The 12,747-nt window shown below is 44.9% G+C and overlaps 1 protein-coding gene across 11 annotated transcripts in view; it reads right to left on the bottom strand.

The window, feature by feature from the left end:
- DAG1 (dystroglycan 1) overlaps positions 1–12,747 on the bottom strand; it is a 62,555-nt gene that overhangs the window by 22,413 nt on the left and 27,395 nt on the right. For 4 of the 11 annotated variants that reach the window (XM_028484438.1, XM_028484436.2, XM_028484439.2 and 1 more), the window contains exons 2-3: positions 9,961–10,121; positions 7,138–7,258 (exon numbers count right to left, since the gene is read on the bottom strand). The exons of 4 other annotated variants lie outside the window; for them this stretch is intronic. The gene's annotated coding sequence lies outside the window, so the exon portion shown is untranslated. Of the gene's footprint in view, positions 1–7,137; positions 7,259–9,960; positions 10,122–10,786; positions 10,873–11,062; positions 11,242–12,747 lie in introns of those variants that run through there. 3 more of the 11 variants (XM_028484433.2, XM_028484437.1, XM_028484434.2) reach the window with 3 other exon arrangements.

The raw sequence follows: 12,747 nt of genomic DNA, 5'->3' as shown, positions 1-12,747 counted from the left end.
GGCCAGTTCAATACTTGAAAATCAATCAACGTAATCCACCATATTAACAGACTAAAGAACAAAAATCACATGAACATATTAATTAATGCAGAAAAAGTACCTAACAAAATTCAACACCCAGTCATGATAAACACTCTCAGAAAGACAGGAACAGAGGACAACTTTCTCAATTCAATAAAGAGCATCTAATGGTGACAGACTGAATGCTTTCTCCTTAAGATCAGAAACAAGGCAAGGATGTCTGTTCTCACCACTGTTTTTTTTTGGTTTTTTTTTTTTTGGCTGCGTTGGGTCTTCATTGCTGTCCATGGGCTTTCTCTAGTTATGGTGAGGGGGGGCTACTCTTTGTTGCGGTGCACAGGTTTCTCATTGCGGTGGCTTCTCTTACTGTGGAGTGCTGGTTATAGGCTTCAGTAATTGCAGCATGCAAGCTCAGTAACTGCAGCACAGTTGTGGCTCGCGGGCTCTAGAGAGTGGGCTCAGGAGTTGTGACACACGGGCTTAGCTGCTCCGCAGCATGTGGGATCTTCCTGGACCAGGGATCTAACCCGTGTCCCCTGCATTGGCAGGTGGATTCTCAACCAGTGCACCACCAGGGAAGTCCCCTACCACTCTTATTTGACATAGTGCTGGAAGTTCTAGCCAGTGTAATAAAACAAGAAAAGGAAACAAAAGGCATGTAGATGGTAAAGGAAAAAATAAAACCGTAGGGACTTAAAAATAAAACCATGTGCCACAACTACTGAGTCCACGCTCCAGAGCCCGCGAGCCGCAACTACTGGGCCCACATGCTGCAACTACTGAAGCCCACGTGCTCTGGGGACCTCATGATACAACTACTGAGCCTGTGTGCTGCAACTACTAAAGCCCATGCGCCTAGAGCCCATGCTCCGTGACAAGAGAAGCCACCACAAAGAGAAGCCCGTGTACCGCAACAAAGAGTAGCCCCTGCTCTCCACAACTAGAAAAAGCCCGCACACAGCAACGAAGACCCAACACAGCCAAAAATAAATAAAGTTAAAAAAATAAAACTCTCCCTACTTGCAGATAACATAATCGTCTATGTAGAAAATCCCAAGGAATCCACAAAACAAACTCCTAGAACTAATAAGTAAGTTTGGCAAGGCCACAGGATATAAAACAAACATACAAAAATCAGTTGTAGGGCTTCCCCAGTGGCGCAGTGGTTAAGAATCCGCCTGCCAATGCAGGGGACATGGGTTCAAGCCCTGGTCCAGGAAGATCCCACATGCCACGGAACAACTAAGCCCGTGCACCACAACTACTGAGCCTGTTCTCTAGAGCCCGCAAGCCACAACTGCTGAAGCCCACACGCCTAGAGCCCGTGCTCGGCAACAAGAGAAGCCACCACAATGAGAAGCCCACGCACCGCAACGAAGAGTAGCCCCCACTCACCACAACTAGAGAAAGCCCACGTGCAGCAAGGACCAAACTCAGCCAATAAATAAATAAATTTATTTTTTAAAAAAATCAATTGTATTTCTGTATGCTAGAAATGAACATGCAGACACCAAATTTAAAAGATAATACCATTTAAACTGCTTTAAAAATGAAATATCTAGGTGTAAATCTAACAAAACATGTACAGAATTTGTATGCTGAAAACCATACAACACTGGTGAAAGAAATCAAAGATCTAAACAAATGGAGAGACATGCTGTGTTAATGGATTGGAAAGCTCAACAGAGTAAAGATGTCAATTCTCCCCAAATTGATAACAGGTTTGTAATAGGCTAAATAATGGCCGCCCAAAGATATCAGGTCCTAATCCCTAAAACGTGCAAATGTACCTTACAAGGAAAGTCTTTGCAGGTGTGATTAAATTAAGAATCTTGACCTGGGGAGATGATTATAAAGCCAATCACAATTCTCATTATAAGAGAGACGCAGAGAGATTATACACACACACAGATGGAGAAGGGGATGTGAAGCCTGAGGCACAGATTGGAGTGATGCGGCCATAAGCCAAAGAATGCCAAAGAATAGTGGCAGCCACCAGAAGCTAGAGGAGACAAGGAATAGATTCTTCTCCAGAGTCCACAAAAGGAGCACAGCCCTTGCCAACACCTTAATTTTAGACTTCTGGTCTCCAGAACTATGAGAGAATAATTGTGTGTGTTATTCTAAGCCACTAAAGTTGTAGTAATTTTTTACAGCAGCCCTAGAAAACTAATTCAAGGTTTAACGTAATTCCTATCAAAATCCCAGTAAGAACTTTTGTATATATAGACAAGATTATTCTAAAATTTATATCAGGACTTCCCTGGTGGCACAGTGGTTAAGAATCCACCTGCCAATGCAGGGGACACAGGTTTGATCCCTGTCCAGGAAGACCCCACATGCCGCGGAGGAGCTAAGCCCATGAGCCACAACAACTGAGCCTGCATGCCACAACTACTGAAGCCCGCACACCTAGAGCCCGTGCTCTGCAACGAGAAGCCATCACAATGAGAAGCCCGCACACCACAACGAAGAGTAGCCCCCACTCGCCGCAACTAAAGAAAGCCCGCGTGCAGCAATGAAGACCCAATGTAACCAAAATAATTAATTAATTTAGAAAAATTTATATGGAAAGGCAAAGGAACTAAAATAGCTGTGATGACTACCAAATGTAAAATAGATAGCTAGTGGGAAGAAGCTGCATAGCACAGGGAGATCAGCTCAGTACTTTGTGACCACCTAGACGGGTGGGATAGGGAGGGTGGGAGGGAAGCGCAAGAGGGAGGGGATATTGGTATGTGTGTATGCATGTAGCTGATTCATTTTGTTGTGCTGCAGAGGCTAACGCAGCATTGTGAAGCAATTATGCTCCAATAAAGATGTTAAAAATAAATAAAATAAAATAGCCGTGATGAAAAAAACAACTATTTTGATTTGCTGCCTAGGCATTTCCCAGAGTCTGGACATTCCAATAAGGATCTGAGCTTAAGATTCCCACCATAAATTCCCACTTTGCTTTTCCTGGGGCATCTTTTAAAATAACCACTTAGAGTTGAGCCCCTGAAAAATAAGGGACCTCTGCCCTGACCACCATGTAAGTAATAGGTGCTCTTTATCTCCTGCTCGCTTGTGACCTGAGACAGATGACTGCCCTTCCCCTGGCTCATTGCCCACCCCCCTATTTCTGGGATCTGTAAGTAACAGACCTTGTGACTTTACCTCCTTTGTGTGGGTGGATTGGAACTGCACCTTCAATCAAAACGACCCTATGGGCTTCCCTGGTGGCGCAGTGGTTGAGAGTCCGCCTGCCGATGCAAGGGACACGGGTTCGTGCCCCGGGTCCAGGAGGATCCCACATGCTGCGGAGCAGCTGGGCCCGTGAGCCATGGTCGCTGGGCCTGTGCGTCCAGAGCCTGTGCTCCGCAACGGGAGAGTCCACAGCAGTGAGAGGCCCGCGTACCACAAAAACAAAAAAACAACAAAAAAAAATGACCCTATATGGTTTTCACTTCCCCAAAATGGGAGCTCAGATGCTGAGGGAGCTACCTGCGGACCTCATGTGGATGGCTTGTGTCCCCTCATTCAGCAGGTCATAATCTGCATATTCTTAAATTTAATACACCAGCTCCAGCTACTCAACACATTAACAAATTTGAACAAGAAGAATAAAGAGGAATTAGGGACTTCCCTGGTGGCATGGTGGTTAAGACTCCATGCTCCCAGTGCAGGGGGCCTGGGTTTGAGCCCTGGTCAGGGAACTAGATCCCACATGCAAGCCGCAACTAAGAGTTTGCATGCCACAACCAAGGAGCTGGCAAGCCACAACTAAGGAGCCCATGAGCCACAACTAAGGAGCCCACGAGCCACAACTAAGGAGCCCGCCTGCCACAACGAAGACCTGGCACAACCAAATAAATAAATTTTTAAAAAATAGAAGAATAAAGACGAATTATTCTACCTAATATCAACTTAGAGAGCTAAGTAATCAAGACTGTATTGGTGAGCACTTCCCTGGTGCTCCAGTGCTAAAGAATCCACCTTCCAATGTGGGGGGTATTAGTTCAATCCCTGGTTTGGGAACTAAGATCCCACATGCCTTGGGGCAATTAAGCCCACGTGCCACAACTATTAAGCTCTCGCGTCTCAACGGAAGAGGCCACATGCCACAAACTACAGAGCCCACGCGCCCTGGAGCCCATGCGCCCTGGAGCCCCCATGCCACAACTAGAGAGAAGCCCAAGTGCCACAACTAGAGAAACCTGAGCAGACCACATGCTGTAAGAAAAAGATCCTGCATGCCTCAACAAAGATCCTGAGTGCTGCAACTAAGACCCGACGCAGCCAAAAAAAAAATAAGGAAAATAAATAAATATTTTTTAAAAAGAGACTGTATTGGTGGAGGGACAAACACATAAATCAATGGCACAGAATCCAGAATCCAGAAATAGACCTCAACAAGAATGCTCGACTGATTTTTGACAAAGGTACAAAGCAATTAAATGGGGGAGAAACAAATGGGACAACAAATGGTACAACCATTTTCAACAAATGGTACAACCCAGAGGTCCCCTCAACAGATGAATGGTTAAACTGTGGTACATCCATACCATGGAATATTAGTGAGCAATAAAAAGTAATGAACTTTTGAATTGACACACTCAACAATTTGGACGAATCTCAAGAGAATTATGTGGTGTGAAAAATGTTAATCCCAAATGGTTACACAATATATGATTTCATTTATATAGCATTAATTTTTAAATTAATTAATTAATTTTTTTTAAATTTTGGCCGCAGGGTTTCGCTGCTGGCACAGTGGTTAAGAATCCGCCTGCCAATGCAGGGGTCTCGGGTTCGAGCCCTGGTCTGGGAAGATCCCATATGCCGCAGAGCAACTAAGCCTGTGTGCCGCAATTACTGAGCCTGTGCTCTAGAGCCTGCAAGCCAAAACTGCTGAGCCCATGCGCCACAACTACTGAAGCCCACGCGCCTAGAGCCCGCGCGCGCTCCGCAACAAGAGAAGCCACCGCAATGAGAAGCCCGCGCACCGCAACGAAGAGTAGCCCCCGCTCGCCTCAACTAGAGAAAGCCCACACACAGCAACAAAGACCCAATGCAGCCAAAAATAAATAAATAAATTTATTTATTTAAAAAAAAAAAATTTTTTTGGCCACACTGCCCAGCATGCAGGATCTTACTTCCCTGACCAGGGATTGAACTCGTGTCCCCTGCAGTGGAAGCTCAGATCCTTAACCACTGGAACACCAGGGAAGTTCCCATTTATATAACACTCTTGAAGTGACAAAATTATAGAAACAGAGAACAGATTAGTGGTTGCCAGGAATTAAAGAGGGAGTTAGGACATGAGGATAAGATGTGGCTATGAAAGGACAACGTGACAGATCCTTGTGGTGATGAAAATGTTCTGTATCAATGTCAATATCCTGGTTGTGATATTGTACTATTATTTAAGATGTTATGGGGGGAAACTGGGTGAAGGGCATACAGGATCTCTCAGTTTTTTGTTTTTGTTTTTGTTTTTTTTGCGGTATGCGGGCCTCTCACTGCTGGGGCCTCTCCCGCTGCGGAGCACAGGCTCTGGACGTGCAGGCTCAGCGGCCATTGCTCACGGGCCCAGCCGCTCCGCGGCATGTGGGATCCTCCCGGACCGGGGCACGAACCCGCGTCCCCTGCATCAGCAGGCAGACCCTCAACCGCTGCGCCACCAGGGAAGCCCTCTCAGTATTATTTTTAACAACTGCATGTGAATCCACAATCATTTCCAAAAAAGTGTTTTAACCTTAAAAAAAAAGATAAATTTGAATTAGAATTTTAAATTTCTGTACAATAAAGGATACCATAATGAAAATAAAAAGGACCAACCACAGCCTCGGAGAGAGCTTTTTCAGTGCATATGATAGCTAAAGGATCCCTATCAAAATATATCAAGTGCCCTAAAACAATAAAAATGGGTTGAAGAGATAACAAACACGTAATTCACAGAAAAGAAAACCTGAAAGCACTAAACATACAAAAAGATGTTCAACCTCACTAGTAATCAAGGAAAGAACATTAAAGCAACATGAAAAACACTTTTGCCCACCAGACTTGCCAGCAGTGTTAAGTGCCACACTTCTCAACCGGGACACCAAATGAGCATGGACTTAGAAGCTGGGGTCCTGCAGGCATCAGTTCCAAGAACCACTTAACTCCCAGTGACCTTTGTGAGGTCCTCTACCAGGAAAGGCAAGGAAGGAAACACCCAGCTCTTCAACACCTGGTGTTCTCCATATCCTGGGTGGAGGTCTTCTCCTCAGAACCTTATAAACTGCCCCCAAATTTAAGGCTTTTCTTCAAGCTCTTTTCTGTTTTGTTCTGTTTTTTTAAATATCTCCCTACTTTTTAATTGTCTGTGCTTTTGTACCCCTTTTATAGTTTATCACTTTTTAAATATTCTAGGTCTTTTGTTTTATACTATCTTAAATTGTAACTTTAGTGTTTCCTTTACTGTTGCATAGTGCTTTCTAGAACTTTTCCTTTCTTATACATATTAACTATTATTTAGTAAATGGCTCAGCTCAACCAACACTCCACAAGACTGTAAGTTGTAGAAGGGAAGGGCAAGAATGCACCTGCTGCAACCACTGATGTATGCCAAGCACACACGTAATAAATGAATGGAGAGGATACAGAACTTTTTTTTTTTTAATCTTCTTCTGATGCCTTTACTCTTTTGTGTACTTACTTTTCTACTTATTAGATCCAGTTGATCTTTGCTTTTCTAACCTGATTCTCCATTTAAAAATTCTCAGCTTATTTGAAAACAGCAACAGTATGAGACACACCCTGTCCTACCAGGAACATAAGCTCAGTATGCTATCTGTGGACATATGACGACACGGGGTATCTGTTTCATGGGCATGACTAAGTGCTCTGCATTTAGCAAGCAGGCATTGTCCAGGGCACAACTCCAACTGCTGCTATGTGTTGGTTTTCCATGTTCTGGGAAGAAAAGATCTTTTTGCAAACTTGCAAAAAGCAGCCTTGTGTCTTTCTGATACTGGCTTTCCATAAACAATGGTCACATCTCCCTGTGCTAGGAACTTGTCAGGCTGCATCCAAACATCACTATTAGGACATCCCTCTGGAAGGCTTTGCACATAGTCTCATACTCACACACTTGGAGGCACTACAGAGATCCTCCTCCTCAGTTTTCAGAACCAAGGCTTACAGAGAGGTAACACTCAACCATGGTCACACAGAGCCTGTGGCCAGAAGATCGTGGGAGGAGAAGGTGCTGAGGAACCAGAGAAAAGACTATGTCAGAGTCACCCAATCTTCCTGACACAGCCATTCATTTCAACACTGCACATGCACACTCACATTATACCCTCTGGAATACCAGCAAGTGCTAAGGGTAGCCCAAGAATATGTTTCAGCTGAACTCACCACTGTTTGGCTGATTGACACTGCTGAAGCGCTCCTGCTGAGAAATGGGCAGTGGGAATGGGTAACTCATTCCTCTGTGCCAGTCCCCAGTGCAATGTCCGCCACTAAGTCTGAGCTCGGCACTGCTCCAGACCCCAGCAAAATCCAACTCTGTGAAGAGGGGCCTTCCCAAAGCCTTGGTGAAGCCCCTGGAGTTCTGAACACCTGATCAACAAGCCATGGCATACAATGTGAAAAACGGGCATACTTCCTTTCTCCAGCTGTGACACTGGGGACTCTCCAGTGATGGGCAGATATAAAAAGCCAAGTTTTCAGCAGTGCCTAAAAGGTGGTGCTCTTTGTAAAACAAAATACATAAAATGTGCCCTGGAGGCAGGTGTATTTAAAGTTTACCAGATCAGGGCTTCCCTGGTGGTGCAGTGGTTGAGAAGCCGCCTGCCAACGCAAGGGACTTGGGTTTGAGCCCTGGTCCGGGAAGATACCACATGCCGCAGAGCGCCTAAGCCCATGCGCCACAACTACTGAGCCTGCATTCCAGAGCCCGTGAGCCACAACTACTGAAGCCCGAGCGCCTGGAGTCCGTGCTCCGCAACAAGAGAAGCCACCACAATGAGAAGCCCACGCACTGCAACAAAGAGTAGCCCCCACTTGAACGAAGACCCAACGCAGCCAAAAATAAACAAATAAAATAAATAAATTTATAAAAAATAAATAAAGGGCTTCCCTGGTGGCGCAGTGGTTGCGCGTCCGCCTGCCGATGCAGGGGAACCGGGTTCGCGCCCCGGTCTGGGAGGATCCCACGTGCCGCGGAGCGGCTGGGCCCGTGAGCCATGGCCGCTGGGCCTGCGCGTCTGGAGCCTGTGCTCCGCAATGGGAGAGGCCACAACAGAGGGAGGCCCGCATACCACAAAAAATGAATGAATGAATGAATGGATGAATGAATGAATAAAGTTTACCAGATCAATTGGCAGGGACACAACCAGAGACTCAAAAGCATTATACAGTGGTAGGTGAGGACCCCAGACATCTGAGGAAATAATCCATTGGGGCTCCTTCCTGTCACTAATCCCTATCTATATGCAAATGAGGCACATTTGCGGTTGGGGGGTGGAGAGGAGATTGAGCGTGTGTGAGCGCCTTGTGACTACCCTGTCCAGACAGACTTGGATCCCTGGGGACTAGAAGATTCCCTCTGGAATTCCAGCCCCAGGAGAGAAGTAGCTGTTCCAGCACTGGCTACCTCCCAGAGCTAATGAGTGCAGCATGCATGGAGGAGGCTCAGTCAATAAAAACTTTCCAATCAAAAAACACGTGGAACAAATGCATACATGACACTAACTCAATTTACAGTAAACTTAATACTTCCTCACGTGCAGAAAAGCTACAGAGACTGAAACTTTAAAGTATCTTAACTAAAAACTCTGAAAGAGTGGCTCCCTACTAGTTTTTATTTTCTAAGAATGAAGGAAAAGTTGTGGGATTCAACCCATTATTAACCACACAAAACGAAGCAGAGATGGGCTTCCCTGGTGGCGCAGTGGTTGAGATTCCACCTGCCGATGCAGGGGACACGGGTTCGTGCCCCGGTCCGGGAAGATCCCACATGCCGCGGAGCGGCTAGGCCCGTGAGCCATGGCCGCTGAGTCTGCGCATCTGGAGCCTGTGCTCCACAACAGGAGAGGCCACAACAGTGAGAGGCCCGCGTGCCGCAAAAAAAAAAAAAAAAAAAAAAAAAAACGAAGCAGAGGCAGCCCAGCCCACCACTCGCAGGAACCCCTAAATCTCTAATAGCTATATTACCTAAAAATAGTATTTAAACTGTCAAATTGCTACCATTCATGATGTAATTAAAACACTTAAGGAAAATAGGATTTTCTTCTTAAAACAAAACTGAAATAATAAAATTCCATGACCTTGTTTTAAATGGTCAAAAGGAATAATCTTAACTGAAACAACCACTTTAGGTTCCATCTAGCAAAAAGGCTTTTGTCCAGACATTCAGAAGTTAAAAGTAAATGTTAAATGTCAGTCTAATATTAATCTAAAAATTCTAGAGGGTTAACCAGTTTAAAACTGCTCCAATCTGATGGCCAACAGGATGTACTCAACACGATGGAAAACAATAGTGTGAAGTCACTGTTTACTTGGGCTTCAAACACCAAAAAGACAGGCAGATTGCTCTGCTTTGAGTTTAAAACAGGACTTTTTCACACCTTGGGGTCAGATGAGGAAGGTGTTGAGCCAAGTCACTGGTGAAGATGCAAGGTGTCACCCTAAAATCGTTCACTGCTCAGGAGGCAGATGAGGTTTCCCTGACACAAAGCAAGTCCTGTCTGGCCTGTGTCCCGTGGGAGTATCATAAGAGGTGTGGGGGCAGCCTAGCGAAGACACCATCAGGGAGTTTGGGAACTCACCAAGAGTCCAGGGCCACATACACAGTTAAGAGATTTAAAAGTAAAAATATGTGGAAGAAATAAATTACCACCTGTGAGAAACAAGCACTACTCAACAGTCTATCAAACACAAAAGCTATTTGAATGCTTTTCTCACATGGAAAACTCTTGGAAACTCTCAGTTATCACCGATACGAAAAGCAGAGGTCCCAGAAGAGCACTGATTTCTGCTGACGGTGGTTTGGTTTTCTCAACGAAGGCAGGAAGGAAGTAAAGGCTTTCTACCTGGGTATAAACTCACTCAGGTGCAAACACATCCTAGAGGAAGGGAAGAAAGACAAGGTTCAGAAGCCAGGGCTGAAAGGCCATTCTCCACTGGAGCATGGTTTTTAGCCTGAGTAGATTTAACATCTTATGTGATAAAGCTCACTGAAAAACAGTTCCTTCTACACTCCACTGAACTCCATATGCTGCTGTTAAACATTACTCAGTACTCAACTGCACACTTAAAACAGTTAAGATGGTTACGTTTTATGTTGTTTTGTTTACCACAATTTTTTTTAAATTTAATGGTTAAGGAGGCAAATTTTACGTTATGTATATTTTACTACAATTATAAATATTTTTTTTAAACCCACATTACTCAAGTGTCACACCTATTAGACTTCGGAAAAAACTTATAAGGCTTAGGTCCAGTCTTCTAATCATCAATGCCTGAGGCTCGAAAAGGATAAACTGAGCCCAAAGACAAGGACCAGGCCTAACTGTCCATTTGGCTGCAGCAGCTGGACTTGGAGGTGGGGTGGAAGTAGGGGAGTTAGTGTGAGAGGTGGGTGGCCAGACTCAGCAGAATACAAGTCGGAATGAGTTACTACATTTGCATACCCTTGTGGCATCCAAGAACCCAATTAAAGTAAATTACAATTATCTCAAGAGAGCCCAACAATAGTTAACACTTCAGTGTATATTTACCGACTACCTACCTTGTACTAGGTGTGAAGCTTCATTTGCTATGCAGGTAGTCTTCCCAAATTTCATACAAAAGTAGTCTTAAGATTTACATACATTACTAAATCACAAAACACAAGAGGTAATAAACTAAATACTTATATATTATAAGTGTTTTCCAAGTAGGTGCTTACTAGAAAATAAAAGTTGCGTTCTGACTCCCCAAACTTCCTCCGGCTATCCAACCCCTTCCTCATCTCAGTACAAAGGTAGAGTTGGGACTACACTGTGAGGGCAGAATGGTCAATTACCTGTCGGGTCAAGGCTGAATGCCAAGGGTTGGCCAGAGAAGAAAGGAGAGAGAAGAGGTCCACTGCAGCAGTCTGATGCCACATATGCTCTGCTGCCCTCTTCCCCAACTGATGCCTAGCACCAACAGGCACTCAGATATCAGGGAATAGCAAGAGGGTTTCCCCTAAATCCCCAAAATGATTCACCAAGGACAAAGCAAATAATCATCTGATTTCACACTTTGAAGTTAAAAGCTGAGCTTTCTGATATTTTTTCCATTATACTACAAACGACTAAAAATAAGTACCACAGCTCAAAACTAATATGCTAATCTGACTTGAATGAATTAAGGTTAGAAAAAGATTGTTGACTGCTGGGCCTTCCTGACCTAACTGGCTAATCAGACTCCAGAACAGAGGAATGAGATGAAATATTGGGGTGGCCACAGCCACTCCCAGCTCCCTACTCAGGTCCCCCATTACTGCAGTCCTTGATCCTGCCAGCAACCTCACAATACAGGCCTCAGGAGCCAGACAGGGGTATCCTGGCCCATGGTGACTGGGAGCTCTTGCACTTTCACTGTAAGGTGCCATTATTCTGAATGTTTATCTAGGCAAATACTCAGCCTTCAGTGTTTAAAGCTGTGACCTGCTTTTGGCCACATTCTTTTTTTGGGCCACATTCTTAAGGCTCGACCATCAAGAACATTTCAATCATGCCAGAAACTGCCAGATCAACAAACCTTGTTTATAGAAGGATAAGACACAACTAGCACCCACTCCCTTTGCTCAGACTTTCTTGCTAGCAGAATTCCTTCCCTCCCACATATGGCTCTGATTCGCCCTTCTACCTACCTCAGCCTTGCTACAGCTGCAAAATCTAAATAATCGTAAACTTCTCTGGTAGGTTTTAGGGCTGTGCTTCCAAAGGCTGGAGCAAAAGGGCCAAAAGATGGCCTTGCAGACTCTTGGAACCCCTGCTCAGCAAAGCCACAGCCACTCTATGACCAGGCAGTGAAGCAGTGAACAAGGCCAATGCTGAGCAGAAGAAGGTCATGCCATGCGTGACCTCGGAATCAGGCCTAGAGTGGCACCTGAAAGTACCAGCTCCCAGTGAACTGGTGAAGGCAAAGCTCCTGGGCCAATCCCAGCAACTGCTGCATTGCTGGCCTTCCCCAGTAGAGGATATGGGGCTGCTCTTCAAGGATCACAGCACTGATTCAGAGAAATACAATATATCCAGTTCAGGTACCTCTACACCAAGTAAGATGGAGGAAATGTATTCCTCCCAAGTGCTTTCCCCCTCCTCAAAGCTCCAGGAGATCCCCAGTCACTGTCTGCCACAACAGATTTACACCCAGGTATAACACAACTGAAGAAGTCCTTGAAGATGCCCTTGTCCTCACCTCCCACTGCTTCTACCTCCTCTTCCTGCAGGCTTTGATCACTCCCTTAGCACAAAGGAAAAAGTGGGTTTCCAGTCAGTAGTAATTATTTGGAAATTAGTTCCTGACATTTAGAATCCAAGGATTAAAAATTAAAAGCAAATACAGATAAGGGAAGGACAAATGCAGAGGATCGTCTGTCTTATCAAATGGGTACAGCTACAATTTACATACTCCCAAGTACTGGGGAGAAAGTAGCAGCTACCAAGTACTTTTCAGTAGTGGCCAGCATCTCCTGATGCACGAAGGTGTTGTTTTCTT

This window comes from Physeter macrocephalus, unplaced genomic scaffold, assembly GCF_002837175.3.
Source record: "Physeter macrocephalus isolate SW-GA unplaced genomic scaffold, ASM283717v5 random_164, whole genome shotgun sequence".
NCBI lineage: Eukaryota > Metazoa > Chordata > Mammalia > Artiodactyla > Physeteridae > Physeter > Physeter macrocephalus.
Note: the sequence above shows the minus strand (reverse complement) of the source record. Positions and strands in the feature narration are given on the sequence as shown.